This window comes from Spinacia oleracea, chromosome 2 (genome assembly GCF_020520425.1).
Source record: "Spinacia oleracea cultivar Varoflay chromosome 2, BTI_SOV_V1, whole genome shotgun sequence".
NCBI classification, from domain to species: Eukaryota; Viridiplantae; Streptophyta; class Magnoliopsida; order Caryophyllales; family Amaranthaceae; genus Spinacia; species Spinacia oleracea.
Genome location: NC_079488.1, coordinates 18,451,790 through 18,468,130, shown reverse-complemented (window position 1 = coordinate 18,468,130; position 16,341 = coordinate 18,451,790). Strand labels below are relative to the sequence as shown.

At 39.1% G+C, this 16,341-nt stretch overlaps 1 protein-coding gene and 2 non-coding genes across 3 annotated transcripts in view; 2 read left to right on the top strand and 1 right to left on the bottom strand.

Annotated features, from left to right (window-relative positions):
* Window positions 1–16,341, top strand: part of LOC130467761 (PR5-like receptor kinase) — a 75,296-nt gene that overhangs the window by 53,759 nt on the left and 5,196 nt on the right. Inside the window, exons 3-8 of the mRNA XM_056836525.1 lie at window positions 8,310–8,451; window positions 9,263–9,359; window positions 10,167–10,225; window positions 11,641–11,697; window positions 12,344–12,523; window positions 15,865–15,980. The gene's annotated coding sequence lies outside the window, so the exon portion shown is untranslated. The remainder of the gene's footprint in view (window positions 1–8,309; window positions 8,452–9,262; window positions 9,360–10,166; window positions 10,226–11,640; window positions 11,698–12,343; window positions 12,524–15,864; window positions 15,981–16,341) is intronic.
* LOC130468185 (U2 spliceosomal RNA) lies at window positions 10,560–10,756 on the top strand. The gene has a single exon (XR_008928608.1). It is a non-coding gene; the product is annotated as a U2 spliceosomal RNA (small nuclear RNA).
* LOC130468175 (U1 spliceosomal RNA) lies at window positions 12,370–12,531 on the bottom strand. The gene has a single exon (XR_008928599.1). It is a non-coding gene; the product is annotated as a U1 spliceosomal RNA (small nuclear RNA).

The window sequence follows — 16,341 nt, the reverse complement described above, 5'->3', positions numbered from 1 at the left end:
AGAATGGTCCGTACCCAGGAACTTGCGGGAGCTCCGTGGGTTCTTGGGCTTGACGGGATACTATAGGAAGTTTGTAGCCAACTACGCTCAGATTGCTCAACCACTCACGGACCAACTCCGTAAAGACTGTTTTGGGTGGTCTGAGGAGGCTACCAATGCGTTTGACAGATTGAAGAAAGCCATGTCCGAGGCACCTGTTTTGACCATGCCAAACTTCCACAGGGAGTTTGTACTTGAGATGGACGCATCCGGGTATGGGCTAGGAGCAGTGTTGATGCAAGACAATAGGCCCATTGCATTCTATAGTCGTGTGTTAGGCCCACGCGCAAGGGGGAAGTCGATATATGAGAAAGAATTAATGGATGTTTGTTTGGCAGTAGAGAAGTGGAAGCACTATTTGTTGGGTAGGCACTTCATCATCCGTACAGATCAACAAAGTCTGAAATATATCACACAACAAAGAGAAATCGGAGCCGATTATCAAAAGTGGGTTCGCAAGCTCATTGGTTTTGATTTCGTGATACAATACAAGCCCGGGTCAGCAAATCGTGTTGCTGATGCACTATCTAGAAAGGGGGGTGGAGAGTTAGAGTTGGGGACCTTCGAACTTGGGGCATCCATAACTTCGCAGAGGATAGTTTGGGAGGAGTTGGAAGAGGAGGTGAGGCAAGATAAGGGGTTAGCAAAACTGAGGCAGGAGCTTGTGGAAGGCGAACAGCTTCCTGGGTTCACTCTTGATGGGGGGAGGCTGTTGTTTAAGGGCCGAATGGTGTTGTCTAAAACATCCACCTTCATACCTGTTCTGCTACGAGAGTATCATGACACTCCCACAGGTGGGCACTCGGGTGAAGTGAAAACTTACCTCCGCTTGGCCTCGAAGTGGTTTTGGCAAGGCATGAGGAAGAAAGTGGCACAGTATATTAGGGAATGTGTAGTGTGTCAGCGGAACAAACATTCGCAACAGCATCCCGCGGGACTACTACAACCCTTACCAGTACCATCTGAGGTGTGGGAAGACATCACTATGGACTTCATTGAAGGTCTTCCACCTTCGAAAGGGATAGACACAAGTATGCTCACTTCGTAGGGCTGAAACACCCTTTCACGGCGCTCAAAGTGGCTAATGCATTCATCAAGGAAGTCGTGGGGCTGCACGGTTTCCCTTCCTCCATCGTGTCGGACAGAGATAGGGTCTTCCTGAGTATTTTTTGGCGTGAGTTGTTCAAACTCCAAGGCACCAATCTAAAGCGTAGTACTTCATACCACCACCAAACTGATGGCCAATCGGAGAATGTAAACAAGGGTTTGGAGACTTACCTAAGGTGTTTTGCAGGGGAAAAACCAAGGGAATGGGCCAAGTGGCTGACTTGGGCCAAATACTCGTACAATACCTCACTGCATATGTCAATGACCCCTTTCAAAGTGGTGTATGGCCGAGACCCCCCAAGGTTGCTGAAAATTGGTGCAGGGAAAACTCCAGTGGATAGTCTGGATGAATTAATACGGGAGAGAGATGGAATCCTTGATGAACTGAAATTCAATCTTATGCGAGCCCAACAAACAATGAAGCAAAATGCAGATAACAAAAGGAGAGATGAAAAATATGACATTGGAGGTATGGTTTTCCTCAAATTACAGCCTTATCGACAAAGGTCTTTGGCAAAGAAGCCAAATGAAAAGTTGTCTTCTATGGCCCCTATGAAGTAATTCAGAAAATTGGAGGAAGTTGCTTACAAACTAGAGTTACCCCCTACCAGCAAGATCCATCACGTCTTTCATGTTTCACAATTAAAGAGGGCGGTGGGTGCTCACATAGCTGCTGCCACACTCCCAGACCAGTTGACAGCTTAGCTCGAACTTCTGGTAGAGCCAGAAGAGTTGTTGGATGTCCGTCACAGTGAGGGCAAAGGGAAAACAGTGCTGATCAAATGGAAGGGCCTGCCTGTTTTTGAAGCCACTTGGGAGGAGGCATCCATGATTGCTGATCGGTTTCCGAGCTTCCACCTTGAGGACAAGGTGTTTCTTTGGGAGCGGGGTGATGTAATGGACACAAAAGCTACACCAAACCAGACCCAGCAGGCGCAGCAAAGTGAGGGAAAACAACCACAACAACGCAGCTAAAGGTGGAGCAGAAGTTGTTGGCAGTACCTGACAAAAAACAGCAACAGCTAGCATTAATTAAAGTGTACTTGCATCTGCTTGTATAAATAGGAAAAGAAAAGGAAGAGAAGGGTAGCTTGTATTTTGTGTAGTCATTTTGAGAGTTGTAACCTAAAGTTACTACCTTTGAGAGTTGTAGCCTCAAGCTACTATTTTTTATGACTGCACTCTTTGAGCAATTCTGAAATCAAAGCTATCTTCTTCTATTTGGGTCTGTCTTGTGGAGTATTATTTGGTCTGTGTTTCAGGTGAAGGGAAGCGAGTTCATCTCAGTGAGATATCCAAGTGAGATATCCAATTGCATGCGTGAGTGTCCAACTTGTGTGATGTATTTCTTTTAGTCGAGTAATATTCTATGCATGGTTCTGGTGAGGGCCTTTGTTACCTTTGATTCCTTACTTTCATATTTTGATCCCTTGCATCCATCACACTTTGTTAGGTTCATAATACAGGAACCATAGAAACATGAAAACTTCTTTGCTTCATTGGGGTAGTAGAATATGTGCTTTTTAAACCTATCAAAAGCATGCTTTAGTTTGGCTACTGATATTGAATTCATTTGTGATTGTATTTGATGGCATTGTTGAGTTTGTTCATTTGTATGAATATACCATATTTGAGCTAATTATAGCATTTATTCTAGTACAATAGTTGTAGATGTTATGCTTTTGTTTTTGAAGAGAGCGTGTCTCCGTTTATTTTCAGTGATATCGGCTCTTGCCTTCCAATTTGGTGGCCCTTCTGAGAGTAGAAGTTATTTGCATGACGATTTGTGTTTGTAAAGAAAAGAACATACATTTTTAGTTGCAGAGTGTCATATCTTATTGAAGAGAATAATATGACGACGCTCAACCGGCCTCACCTCTCATCATCGTCAATCTGACGAACATTATCAAGCTTACCAACACTAATTACCTCCCCTGGAAGCTTCAACTGGAGGCCATTCTCGTCGATCATGGACTATTCAACTTTCTTGATGGTACACATCCTCTTCCAGCAGCCACGATCACCGAAGATAACACAACATCTCCCAATCCGGCTCACTCTACGTGGATCAGACAAGATAAGTTGTTATTTGGTGCTTTGCTTGGTACACTTGAATGTAGTATTAGTCCTCTCGTCTCTAGAGCCACCACGGCTAGAGAAGCTTGGGATATCCTGGCTCACACATTTGCTCGGCATACTCGGGGGCATGCCAAACTGGTGAAAGCAAATCTTAAGTCCATAACCAAAGGTACGCAGAGTATCCCTGATTATATGAATGCTATTCGAGTTTGTGCAGATCAACTTGCTGTTCTCGGTGAACCATACAAACCTGATGATTTAATCGAACGGGTGCTTGAGGGTATCCAAGATCCCAACTCCCAACTACCAGGGTGTTATTGATTCTGTCAATGACAGGGACTCCCTTATTACTTTTGATGAATTGCATGAAAAATTGCTCCTCAAAGAACTAAGTTTAAGTACTGTTACTCCTCTCTCTCCGCTGCCGACTTCTATTCATGCTACATCCACCCGTCCCTTTACCCACCCGCCTTCCCCTAATGACAACACCAACCGTCACTACAATACCTATTCCAAGACAGGGAACACCTACAAAAAGCATTCAACTAGTGACAAACCTAAAGGCCAAGGGTGCCAAGGGAGGTGTCAGTGGTGTCACACACATGGACACTCTTTGTATCGTTGCCCTATCTTCCAACAGAAATTTCCTTCTGCCAAGCCAACCCTCACTCCGCAAAATGCTCCAACAAATCCACCGCAAGCTCATGTTGCAACTGCTACAAACAATATGCCTACCTCCTCCTGGCTTTTAGACACTGGTGCCACCCATCATGTCACCCATGACCTGTCTAACCTTGCTCTTCATCATCCCTACGACGGGGCCGAGGAAATTATAATAGGTAATGGTACTAGTGTCCCTATTACCCATATTCCCTCTCCCTTTCTACCTCTTCGTCTAAAACAATTCAACTCTCTAATGTTTTATGTGCTCCTAGCATGACTCGTAATATTATTTCCATCTCACAATTATGTTGTGAAAATAATCTTATTGTCGAATTCTCACATAATTCTTTCCTTTTGAAGGATCGGCTCACGGGGGCACATCTTATCAAGGGTCCAACTAAACAAGGGGTGTATGAGTGGTCATCCCCTTCAACTATTTTAGCTTTATCCACTACCAAAGCTCCGGCAATAAATTGGCATCATCGCCTAGGCCATCCATCTTTAGCTATTTTTAAAAATATTATTTCTCATTTCAATCTCGATGTTTCTAGTTCGTTGTCTTTTAATTGTAATGCTTGTCAATGCAATAAAAGTCACAAACTACCCTTCTATCAATCTACTTTAATTTCTCATGCTCCTCTTGACATTATTTATACTGATTTATGGACCTCTCCGGTTCACTCTCTTGATGGATTTAAATATTATGTCATATTCATTGATCACTTTACTCGATATATTTGGTTTTATCATCTTAAAAATAAATCCGACACAAAATCGGTTTTTATTCGATTTAAAGCCTTAATTGAGAAGTTTTTTGATAAACCTATTAAAATTTTATATTCTGATAATGGGGGTGAGTATGAGGCCCTAGCTTCTTTCCTAACCATTAATGGTGTTTCACACCTAACATCTCCTCCTCACACCCCCGAACACAATGGGTTTGCCGAAAGACGTCACCGGCACATAGTCGAAACTGGGCTTTCTTTACTGTCTCACGCTCAACTTCCCCTTTCCTTTTGGTCCTTTGCCTTCTCCACATCAGCTTATTTGATCAATAGGCTTCCAACTCCAACTTTGTTAAATAACTCACCTCATCATTGTTTATTTGGATTTCCGCCCAACTATCTCAAATTACGCAGTTTCGGGTGTCTTTGTTATCCTTGGCTAAAACCGTACACCACTCACAAACTTGATCCGAAATCCAAACCATGTGTCTTTATTGGATATTCTAAAACTCAAAGTGCCTACCATTGTTTGGATCCTACGACTAATCGTGTTTACACCTCCCGTCACGTTCAATTTGTAGAAACCGACTTCCCTTATTCTCATCTCATTCAATTGGACAAACACACTACAATTCCACATCCTGACTTGTGGTGCCAACTTAGTTCCCTATACTCCAAAATCCTATTCACATGCCCCAAACTGATGGCCCAGATTCCCCAACTCCCCCCACACCAAACAACCCACCAACACAAACTTTTACCCCTTCTTTATCTCCCTCTCAACATGATGCAAGCCCAACATCCTCTAGCCCACTTTCCTTTACGTACCCATCTCCTAACACTATCCAACATGATAGCTCATCTATTAATCCAAGTTTGTCCCACATGGAAGACACCTCCCAAGCCCAACCCCACGTATCTATCCCACAAGTTGACGCAAACCAATCTCCTACTACTAATCCTATTCACCCAACCCCTGGAATTATTACAAGGTCAAAGAATAATATTTTTAAGCCAAATAACAAGTATGTAAATAATACTACCACCAACGCTAAACCTACAGTTCCGAAGACAGTAGCTCAAGCACTAAAAGATCCCTTGTGGAGGAAAGCAATGGAGGAAGAGCTCAACTCTCTTTCGACACTTCATACTTGGGATTTAACATCTCCAGAATCTGTGAAAAATATTGTCAAGTGCAAATGGGTTTTCCGGATTAAATATACGAAGAAAGGCGTACTTGAACGATATAAAGCTCGTTTGGTTGCTAAGGGTTTCCAACAAATACCGGGAATTGATTACACCGACACCTTTAGTCCGGTTGTGAAACCGGCCACAATTCGCACTCTCCTTAGCATGGCAGTCTCACAAAATTGGCACCTACGCCAACTTGATATTAACAATGCTTTTTTACAGGGCACTTTGCATGAAGAAGTATACATGTCTCAACCTCCGGGTTTCATTGATCAAAAAATTTCAACCCATGTATGTAAGCTCCGTAAGGCTATTTATTGTCTCAAACAAGCCCCTCGAGCTTGGTATACGGAACTGATGAATTATTTGATTGGGCAAGGTTTCAAACGATGTGTCTCAGATATATCCCTATTCATTTTGCATCATCCTAGCACTCCTATTTATCTTATTGTGTATGTCGATGACATTATAATTACTGGCCCTAACCCTTCTAACCTTGAAGTGTTTATCAAGAATTTTGCAAACAGGTTCTCTTTGAAAGTCTTGGGTGATTTATCTTACTTTCTTGGTGTTGAAGTTATGCCAACCTCCCAAGGTCTTTTCCTCAGTCAACTTCAATACATTATCGGCTTGCTTGAACGCATGGGCATGCTTGATGCTAAACCATCTCCTACACCCATGGTAATTACTCAACACTTGACAGCAAGCTCTGGCATTACTCTTGAGGAACCCAAAGACTATAGAGCAGCAGTTGGGGGGTTGCAATACCTCACTCTTACTCGCCCGGACGTTGCATTTGCTGTGAACAAACTCTCGCAGTTTATGCATCGCCCTACTTCCGACCATTGGTCTGCACTCAAACGGCTTATGAGGTACCTAAGTAACACTCTTGACAAGGGAGTAAATATTTTTAGAGACTCCCCTCCTATCTTACACGCATTTTCCGATGCTGATTGGGCCGGGGATCGAGATGACTACACTTCTACCATGGGCTACGTTGTTTTCCTTGGTAGAACACCCATCACTTGGTGCTCTAAGAAACAAAGATCTATTGCTACTTCTTCTACTGAAGCTGAATACCGTGCAGTTGCTTCCACCACAGCCCAGTTAATGTGGATGCACAACTTGCTTACTGAACTTGGCGTTCGTCTACAACACACTCCTGTCATCTACTGTGATAACCTTAGTGCTACTTACCTAAGTACTAATCCGGTTTTCCACTAAAAAATGAAGCACCTGGCCATTGCATTCCATTTCATCCGTGAACAAGTCCAAAAAGGTGCGTTACGAGTCACTCATGTATCTACCGGTGATCAATTGGCAGATTTCCTCACAAAGCCATTATCCCGACCTCGGCTTGATGTATTGTTAACCAAGATCGGACTCACCGAACCACCGTCCGTCTTGCGGGGGCATGAAGAGAATAATATCAAAGTCAATAATTGATATTATCCTCCCTTAATATTCTCCTAGTATACATATTTGCATATATCTTATTCTAGGATAGTATCCTCTGTAATTGTATATTATTTGCATAATCATCTACCTACCTTGTATATATATATTCCTTAGTTGGATATTATTCCTATTACCTTAGTTAGGCTACTACTGTACGTAATTAGCTCCACCTTCTACTATAAGTATATTGTAAATCTCTCAATGTAAAATACACTTTTACTCATTCTTACACTTATGACTAGTGTAGTTTAATTCTTCAATCATTTGAGACTTGGATGCTATAAACTGAATCTGTGGTGGAGATGTGTAGTACTTGCGTTAAGGCTTTTGCAGAAGGAACGAGTATCATTCTTTAACTGTGGTTGGGGCTACTACATAATATCTTAGGTTGTTTGATGATGATTCTCTCTTATCTATCTTTCATTGTCATTTTCTCTAGGCTTGCAGGCATTAATTTCCTTTTGTTTATAATTTGAAAAAAGAATATATTTGGTTTTAAAGACACATGACCTATGCGTTGTAGGTTTGTAGTCTTGTGCTTTAGAAGCCATAGGGCTCATCCGGCCGAAGTTATAATAAGTTGGATGAGTTTTGGGGCTAAGACCCTTCTCCCCTCTAATTGTGGATATAGCTAATGCGTTGTTAGTGAACCACATAAATCCGTGTTACACTTTTATCGCTTACTACTTCACTATTCCAACCATTATAACAGTTATGAAATAATGCTGTGTATGGGGTACTTTTTTTTTATATATAAAGATAAAGCTTGTCTATCTCAGTTGTAATTATATAATGCTTGATTATTGATCTTTTATTTTGGCCGGTAGAAAGGAACCTTACTTTGTTGAAGTTATGTGTTGAAAGGCTTTGACTATTGTGTAAAATGTTTCTGATTAAATTGCAGTTGTGTGAAATGCATCTGACAATTGTTTCTTGCTTGTTTTAGTGTCGTAGTGGTTGATGATTTAATGACATTGAAATATTCTCACCCCTGCTCATTACTTCGGTTTTGCTCATATCTGACTTGATGCTCATGTATGATTGCAGGCTTTATTTCTTTGGAGATCCTGTTTGATGCGATCATCCCATGTATCAAATAATTGACTTCATCACATTGAGAAGCCACAATTCAGGTTGTTTGAATGACCAGAAAAAATTGAGGTTGTTTGAATGGCCTTAAAAAATTGAGGTTCGTAAGATTAACGAAGCATACCTTATGCCATTTAATGCTGCAAAGAGTAAACCTACTTGAATGCTTTAGTCTCTTTTGAAAGTAATGACACCAGGAGGTTTAAGATAACAAAGTTTAACAATTGATCTCCTATTACACTACATGCGAGAGACATACCATTAATGGTACTTCTATAATTCAATGGATTTAATTGAAGTGGACACTTTTGTATGGATAGCATTTTTTAGGAACAGTGATGAACTGCAAACTTAGGGACCAAATAGAGCTGTTCATAGTTTCTCCCTACATAGTTACATACCGTGCTATGATCGTGAGTGATAAGAAGAAAACTGTTTATTTATATACTAAGTGTTTCGTATATTTTCTTTACATGAGCTCTTTGAGGTAATGAATGGAGTGCGTTAGCCCAAATTTTGTTTTGAAGTACATTGACGGGGTATATTGCTATGAACTTACACATTGATATGAAGATACGGAGAAGAAGAAGATCAAATATGTTTGGTAACTCGAGAATAAACAACGTTGAAGAACAGTACAAGTTTTCGAAAGGCTTCTTCCCTCCCAAAATGTAAAAGGAAGTTTAATCAAACTCTCAATTATATTTATAGACAATTCTGCCCCTTTTTTTCCCTTGCTCTCAACGGTAACTAATTAGCTGATTCTTAAACTTGAAAGCAAATTGCTCCAATAGTCTTGAAACCCTGGTAAAAGCAGAAGCTGAGTTCCCCCATATTTAATTGACTGCAAACTTCTACTTTTAGACTTGCAGCAGTGTTACTTCTGATTATGTCCACTTATCTAATTACAGGTTGTTATTCTCGTCAGGCAGCAATTTGAAGAATTTCTGGGTAGTTTATCTTGAATGGCTGAAGGATGAGGTCAAAGCTGCAAGAAAACAAAAAGAGGTAATGGAGTTTAAGAAAATCATATCTTTCTCGTCCTTTTGGCCAAGTACCTAAGATAAGTATGCATCTGTTCTTATCGGTTTAATATATGTATGGCGCACCCTACTAGATAATTGGTCACAAATTTTTAAAATATTAATTTTAATTCCTTTAGTGAGGATAAGACCTATGGTTGCCCTTTTTCACTCAATTGAACTTTCTGTGGAAGATGGTTTCATATATGGAATTCTCATAATTTAAGGAACTTCAAATAAATAATTACACAACATAAAAAAATAGAAATTGGTCATTTTTCCTAGTTCCGCGCATATAAAATGATGTATTTTTTGTCTTGTTTACTTCATAAAACTAGACTTCTGTTTTCCTAGTACTTTGACTATATGGATAAAACTAGTGTTCCCTTCTAATATTGTGGGTCATTGCCGTCGTTATAAATATTTATACCGATAATCTTGTTAACTATAGGATAATGGTATACGTACCTAATATTGGTGCTGTAGTTTTACTTTCTTCATTTTATTTTTAGAAATTTGTTCTCAAGTATTTTATTAAAGTACCTTTGCATCCAGTTTAATGCGTACTAGTTCTATGTAATGAATAAATGATTTTTGAAAATACTAACTCAACTATGTTGTTTATGGAATTGGTTTCAGATTTCAAAGCCTCTAGCCTGTTGTCTCTTACATATTTTGTCAGAGATGTTAGGAGTAAAACAACTGAATTTACATGGTATTTTAAAGATTGAATAATGTTGTATCAACATTTTGGGCTCATGAACTTTTTTTACTTTTGCTTGCTCTTTTACAGGGAGAAGCAACAACTGTCCAACTGCAACCCTTATCAAGACAATCTGTGGAGGTTCCAGTGTAAGCACTCTCACTTTTAAGTGTTATTTACGTGTGACAAACCTTTCTCCATTTGTTCAAGATGGTTTCACACTGTATAGCCTTACCCTTAAAAACTATGTATGAACGATAAACCTTGCTCCATTTGTTCTCCAAATTCACAAGATTCCATGACCTCTCTGGCAATGTTATACAATACTTTATCCATGTAATGCAGACATCAGAGTAATAACGAGTTCCTAAAGTTTGTTGTGGACGAAACCCCAAAATAAGGAGTTGTACCGTATTGATAATGTACGAGAAGACTGCTTGTATCTATAGCACATAAAAGGCAAGAATTGAGAATGAACAAATCATACCTTTCTCGGCCTTTTGGCTAAGATCAAGTGTAGTATCTGTTCTTATCAGTTGAATATCTGATACGTGGACCAATGGTCCACAACGATATTAATTTTTTTTTTTAAGGGGGAAGTCCCATCACAGTAGCTTGCTTCTGGGGTCTTCAAGCGTCGCCCATGCGTTGCACTACTGCACGAGCCTGGCGCACCCCCCTAAATCACATATCAAAATTTCTCTTATACAGAATAGTAAGACTAAGTTGTAAAATACACACAATTATTTAGAGTGAGGGATATAAAATTGATGAATTTATTAGGGGTTACATGATTCACATCATGTATCCTCTATAACTCAATAACTAGTTTTTACTGTAAATAGTTGTTGACGTAAATAAAGAACTTGCACTTGGGTTGTTACAGTCTCCTTAAAGGACGCCATTTAAATGTATTTGAATCTCCTTGAAGAACCCATTCAAATGTATGTCATTTAATGCGGCGAAGAGTAAAACTTACATGAATGCCTCAGCCTCTGTTGAAAACAATGATACCAGAATCTGAAGTTTAAGATGACAAAGTTTAACAATTGATCTCCGATTACACTATATGTGAGAGACATACCCCGTGATACCCTTCCCTTAGTCGTCAGTTCTCAAGTCATACCCCGTGCTACCCTTCCGCTAGTCAGTTCCTTGAAGAGAGTGGTCTTCTTGGTACTCGGTCGAATGCCTTTGGGGTAACATTCTCCTTGTCTGATGCACAAAATAGTTAGCAAACCAAAGTTCCTGTCAACTCCTTGTGTTTTACATATGTTATGTTACATTTCTTAATAGAAACTTGTTGGTTTTTTTATGGTAAGAAATTTAGGTTAAGTTGGGAACATATGCTATTGAAATCTTCTTGACAAAGATTTTGTCACTTGGCAGAGAGAACGGAAATTCAATCTTCTTTCCATTTTGATTGGTTCCAACTTCCAACTTTCCAATTACTAATATGCTAAGAGAAGCATTTCAATATTATGTACTTATGGTTCATGTTGAACTGAAATTATTCTGGGATCCTACCCAGAAACTTCTGACATTATCATTTTTGTTACAACAGGTCCAGCACATCAAATGGTGAATCATTCATACTTAAAATGCCAAATCTGATGTTAAGGTAGGCAGGACACAAAGTAAACCTTTTTGCTCAACTTCTAATGTTGTCATGGAAGAAATAGAGACTTGGCGAAGTATTTAGTGAGGTTCTTTTAGGAATAGGCACACCTATGCTGAAAATTATTAGGTACACCCGGGTGTATCGTGCACCCAAGGGTATTTTTATGCTCATGGGTGGTCCCTCGCATATTTTCTCCTTACATGTAAGGGGAATATATAAGAGGGTGCACCGTGCACCCAGGTGCACCTAATATGTTCTACACCTTTGGAAGCTAATCAGCTTATAGTGGACCTAAAAGACTGCATAGGAAATGAGAAATGTTTGGCCTTGGCCCTGTGATATGTTAAGGAATGTAATAGGTTCCTGGAGAGTAGAATTTTAGTGCTGCAATAAGTATTTAGTCCTACTCAGCACAAGTTCTCTCTCACAAATACATTTCCTACTCAGCACAAGTTCTCTTTCAGGGATGTAATCTGTACTAATAATGTGTTCAGGAACTTTCATTTCTTCCCCTTTAGACGAGTAGGACTTATGAGAAAGATGCACGCTTTTGAAGAACAGATTTTACTTCCTCCAACGTCTAACAGATCAATCAATATGCCAATATTGTTAGTTGATTAACCAAGCTACTTCTTCTTTTTTGCAGGTGGTAAAATCTTTAGAAAGAATTGAAGAGGGGCCGCGCGAACGCAGGCCCCCACTATCACAAATTATGACGTACACTCTTCCCTTTGGGAAGATGTTAGGCAGGCACCCCTCCTAAAGTGCAATGGAGGTCACCTACTTAGGCCATGAGCCTTAATGATCGCTCATTGACCCCGTCCAGGTAAGTAATTTGTTAAGTTATACGCATCTCTTTTTTATACTCATTGTTGTAAACCTCTTGTTCGTTAAATGATGTGGGACAAGATCCAACTTGTTGCTGAGTTGATGATTCTGCAGCAAATTAGTACGGAGTCAATATGTCTTTTTGTATGTACGTGTTAACTCTTTAAACTAGCTCTAACAGAAGTGATGGAACAATTGAACAATGAGTATGGATTAGACTGCCACCGACCTTATGATTCCTTATTTAATGTTCTACCCAAGTAGGTTAGTATTGCATTTGTCAAACAGGACTAAGACTGAAGACCTTTATAATTTAACTGGATATCAATCTATCATGCATGATTGAATGACTTTCTTCATAACTAACGAGGAGGTAGTGCTTGAAATCTGGTCTTGGTGAAAGGGTAATGCATCCAGTTATTTATGTTCTTGTATCTCTCATATTGGCACACCAGAAGTTATCATGACAAGTAGGATTCCTGTCAACTAGTTAGGTTTGCTTCTTCAGCTTTAAGAACATTAGGATTTCTGCAAAATAATTCCAAGGGTATGCTTTGCTTTAATCATTTACAGCGAGAGATGTTTGAGAATCATAATACCAAGTATGATTGTATAATTATTGTGCAAGTATCCTAACAATTTTCTTCTTTTAAGTATAAACATTAAGCATTGAATGGTCATTTGGCTCAAAAGCTAGAACCTTATTTCTACAGCGAATTGAAGTTGTTACTTTGGCTGCTCATCCCTTGTTTTTGCGTAGGCTATCACTTGTTTGGTTTGTTTACCCACAGTGAGGAGGGTCTCCTAATGCTTTTCTATTTCTTTCGTGATATATAGTGAATTTTTTTACCCTCAGTGAGCAACTTTCGAGATATATTACAGTATTTAATTTTATTTAACTCTTCTTCCTTAATACCCGTGCCCGGCCATATGTGACTCCTATTTAAATACGGAGGGAATATATGTTTGGAAGGTTGGAAATGGCTCCAATTTAAGCATATGCTTTGGAGAATGGCAAAAAATAACTTATATTCATTCACTATCAACCTTTCTGTAATCTGACACCTTGAAACAGTCCATGCTTCATTCTCTACAAAATACTTCTTTCTTAGAGTTGACTTTAAGCTTTTTGGGCCAATAAGCAACTAACCATGGAATTGGCAATCTATCTCATCTTCCTCTTTACCATTATCTGCATAATTACCAATCCTGTACATGGTGTCTTCAACGACCATCCTGCAGCTGGAGTTTGCTATAGTAATTCCATAGAACGAAATAGTGTATACGAAAACAATGTGCATACACTTCTCTCACTTCTTGTTTCCGAGTCCTCATCTTCACCTTCACCTCCGAGTTTCTTCAAAACCTCGGTAGGTGAAGTTCCCCCTAGGGCTTATTGTTGATTATAGCTTTTATCCTTATGCATTTATGTTTAAAGCTTACATTGCATGTTGCTACCATGCACATTCTGTTATTCTCCTCTCCTAGTTTTTAGGAGTTTGTTACAACAACTCATAGAATATTCTAGAAGCTTTTCTTACTATTTATATGCTGCCTTGCTGTAATAATCAGTTGATCAGTTTTGCAATAACAAGAAACACACAATTCTCTCTCTTTCTCTGATTTCTCTCAATCTTAGTTCAGATTTTATCACTTATGGTAGTTATCTTTGTCGGGGTGATATAGGTGTTCGACAATGTCACGATTGTTTGGTGAAGGTAAGAGAATTGATGACTGATCGTGAACTACAGATTTACAATGTGGAATGCTATGCATTCACATTAAGCCATAATTGTATAGTACGGTATGCAAATAGCTCTGAATTCGAAGATGCAAATCTGTTCAGTTATGGACCAATTGGGGATAATATGATCAGTAACTACCAGCAGTACAACGAGACATTGTCAAATACATTGTAGGTACTCGTTACAGAAGCAGGTTATGGTAATTGGACGAACCCTAATTTTGCTAGCAGGGAAGTTCAGGTGACGGGTACTCATCAGAAAATTTACGTACTGGTTCAGTGCACGCCTGACATACCCGCGATGAGTTGCAGCAAATGCTTAGCAAAGTTATATACAATGATTCCGGAGTGTTGCAATGGTACTCAAGGTGGACGTCTTCTCCATGCTAATTGTTTTATAATTTACAATAACCAATCTTTGTCTAATAGTGCATTCCATAATTATATGCCAAATTATTTGTATATGATCTTGATCTTCTATATAAATGTTCACTTGGCATTTGAGTGAACTCTGAGATATTTTGCGTTGTTCTTACACTCGTACACATATGTATCTAGTGTATGGCTTTGATAAATGATGTGAATATCATAAATATTGAGTGATTTGGTTAAGGGATTGTTGTAATTTATATTTTCGAGATCTGTTACCAAGACTCTAAGGCTGTGTTTGTTTCAGGGGAAAACCATTGGGAAAACCATCCCGAAGAAACATGGTTTTCCTTACTTTCTTCAGTTCGTTTGTTTGTTTGGGACAGCCCAGCTAAAGGAAAAGTAGGCCAGAAAAGAGTTGTCCATAGAGGAAAATACCTTTTCCTTTGCAATAGTTGGATAGTCGTTATACTTTCCCTTCTCTTCCTCTACCTCGCTCCTCTTCCTATGATGTATGTTCGTCGATCTCAATATCAATCAATTAAATATTCATTGTTTGAATATCATTTGATTTTGGCTCTCTAGATAAATTACCGTTATTTGTCTAAATTGATCATTATTTTGGTGGAACTTCTCTAATTTAATCTCATCTTTTTTTGTGTTGATTTTTTTCTAACTTCATTCAAGAAGTCATTGTCTGATTTTACATTATCGTCTAATTTTGTGTTAATTTTTTAAGAAATTCCAGTGACAGGTTATTTCTAGGTTTTCTAGGTACTTTATTCCCCCTAAAATTATTTTCATACAAACAAACAAGGGAAAACTACTTTCCATTTGAGTTTTCCTCCAGAAAATGTTTTCCAAGGAAAACCATTTTCCTCTGTAAATGTTTTCCGTCAAAATAAACGGAGTCTAATTCTCTAACACATAAGGCTAGATGTTGACATTGTAGCCTTGTGCATTTCTGTATGGTGAGAATTTATCTTGTTGACTATATTATCCTGCTGGTGAGACCAACCAACTTCAAAGCTGATGTCTTCATCATCCTCATTCTTCAGTAGTTCAGTGTTCATTTGCAGTAACATTTGAGTTTCAGAGTTTCTGCAGAACTTTTCCCTTTTTTTGGTTGTCTTTGTGCATTTCTGTTCTCTCTTTGAATCAATTTCCTGTTTTAGATTTGAGTGAAAAGACTAAGCTGGCGTACCGTGGTGGCGTTGTCTTTGTAGGTTTGTACAGATTTCCATGCATGCAGATGGCTTGCCGAGCTCAGTGACAGGGATGAATGGATGATTCTCTTGCTCAGCACTCTGATGCAATGAATGAAAAACATGTTTGTTCCTTGGTTAGTTCTAAGCTAGATTCTGCAAGTCCTGCATTCTTTTAACCGTTTTCACTCGTGGCATTTAGTGTTAGTCATATACACTCCTATCTGCCTTGCTGGGATTCGGAGCAGCATAATGTCCAATTAGGCTATGTTTTTTTCACCTTATTTGTTATTGTTTATTAGATCAGACCACACCAGATCAGATTGCCAAGGCAATGGTTATGGTTAGTTGCCAGGGTTAAGTAAACATTAATCCTAAACTAGAAAGAATTAACCCTAGGGTTAATTCCTAGAGCTATTTGCATAGCGTTTGATTAGACCTTTCAAACTAGACCAGACCAGACCAACCTAGACCAAAAGAAAAAAAGAAAAAACACTC